At 47.7% G+C, this 2334-nt stretch overlaps 1 pseudogene; it reads left to right on the forward strand.

The window, feature by feature from the left end:
- The first annotated feature begins 302 nt into the window (after positions 1–302).
- LOC144783386 (ubiquitin-conjugating enzyme E2 Q2-like) lies at positions 303–1155 on the forward strand (annotated as a pseudogene).
- The last annotated feature ends 1179 nt before the right edge of the window (positions 1156–2334 follow it).

The raw sequence follows: 2334 nt of genomic DNA on the forward strand, positions 1-2334 counted from the left end.
TTCTCTCATCACTCCTAGCTAACATCTACATGGAACCCTTGACTGTGAAGGTTTATGGCACAGCAATTTTAATACACCAATATGCTGATGGCATTCAGCTGTATCTGAAAGGCTCAAACAATCCTGGGCAAAATTTAAATTAAGATGACGTAATTTCTGTATTTTGGGGGATTTCACATTGTGCTCGTTGCCATTAAGCCACTTACAGTAATTACAAGCATTCACAGTAAAACATGTGCTGCAAACGATATTATGTGATAGTTTTAGTGTGCAGACACAGACTGAACATCTGATAAAAAAAAATGACTACCCTTCTCCGCAAGATCGGGTATCCGCCTGCACGACAGAGAGAACCCGAAGTACCAAAAACAGCTGCATGGATCCCTGAAGAGCAGCAACAAGGGCAACCAGAATAGCAGCAGCAACCTTCACCGGCCCTGTCCCGGGGTCAGCGGCAGCAGCGAAGTGAGCCCGGCCGAGATTAAGAACCGGCAGCTAGGGTACAGCAACAAGGAACGCCAGTGCCCACCAGCCATGGCTGCCGGCAAGCTAGGCAACAGGGCCACCAAGGAGGGCTGGGCACCAGCTGGAAGAGCATCCAAGACCCTCAAACCGTGCCACCTGTCTCCCCAACCGGCAGTCCTGCCGCAGGTGCGCAGCCGGAAGATGAGGGACTCAGTCGAGTGAGGTAATTTTTGATGAGTTTTATGGAAGATAAGCAGGAGCCCCTAATGCCGCGATCCTGTCTCCATGAATCTACAACCACAACTGCTGTGCGGCAGTGGAAACCATGGAGAAAGAGCACGGCAAGAAGCTCATGGCCAACAACATTTTTCAAAAGAAAATGGCACACGTGACCATGCTCGCGATGCTGCATCATCACTCGCATGACCACTCATGCTACACAGTACATTCTACAAGGACAATCTGCACGCTGAGTGATGCTTCATCATGGTGGAGCTGGTGGAAGACAGCCTCTTCTACTGGAACATGAAGCATTACCAGCTGGACAAGGACTCCACCCTATGGCAAGACATAAAGGAGATGGGCACAGAGTACAACCCACTAAACTACACCTTCCTGGACAAATTCCCCTTCTCGACTCCCTTCATGCCAGTGCTCAGCCCGCGGCTAGATACTGGCTATGAGCATTGAGATGCTCACCCCCACAGGTCGTCCAGAGCCTATATCATGGAGGCCGTCTGTCTTGAGGCAGTTCACCACCAGCCTGGTGAAAAGGCTGGTAAGGATATACGAGTGGGAGCAAACAGCACAGCGGGACCAGCCTTTGTGCTGCACTGTGCATTCCTGCAGCCTGGCACAGCAATAGTGTTGTAAATGAAGCGTAGACTGACACGAGATGATGTAGGCAAGAAACGTAGCTTTATTTGCATAGAAAGCAGAACAACGTCCTAACCTCCAGCCAGCCAGACACCAGTTGTCTCAGCTGTAACACATCAGCCGAGTCAGCCTAGAATGTCGGACACACATTCTGAAGGGGACTTAAGGGAACACGAACACATAAAAAGAGGAAGCAATGTACAACACACCTCCTTCCCTTAGGGGAACTCTAACATATGTAATCATTTAAATAGAGAGGAAGTCTATGAAGACGTGAGCACCTGGAACTGCGAGAAGCAGAATGATCTTGAACAACAACACCTTGTTCACTGGTACCAGTGGCAACCAGATTATCAAGATCAGCCACATTATCAAGACCATCAGCATCCCCACCACCTTCCTCCCTGCGATTAGAAAGATTGGAAAGTAAAGGAACACACGTTTCCACAGGAGAGGAAAACATATACCCGTTGTTTTGCAAGGGAATGCACTCATTAGCACTCGAACCACAGTCACTCAAAGGAGGAACAGCACTTTTAACAGATGCCAATCTCTGAAAAAGAGCCACCATCTGCACGTTCCATTTCTCACCATTCTCCAACAAGACATATTCTCGAAACACTTTCTTAATGCGGAAAGGACCTCTAAATTTTGCAAGACCTCTATTCACTCTACCCGACTTAACCTTCACCAAATCACCAATAGCAAACTTACTCATTTTGAAACCTGAAGAAGAAGAAGATGAGGGAATATCAACTCCCGACTGTTGATTTTTAAGCCAGGAAGGAGTGAGTTTCGTGCCTGCACTCCTCCCGCGCTTGAGCTCAAAAGGACTCTTTTCATCTTTACCATGGGAAGTGGTATGATACGCCCATACCATCTCTTGAACAACCTCATTAGAGAAAGAATTGGATGCACAAGACATCTGTATTATGCCTTTGACAACTCTGTTGACCTTTTCACACAAACCATTCCCTTGCAGATTGTACAAAG

This window comes from Lissotriton helveticus, chromosome 9, assembly GCF_964261635.1.
Source record: "Lissotriton helveticus chromosome 9, aLisHel1.1, whole genome shotgun sequence".
NCBI lineage: Eukaryota > Metazoa > Chordata > Amphibia > Caudata > Salamandridae > Lissotriton > Lissotriton helveticus.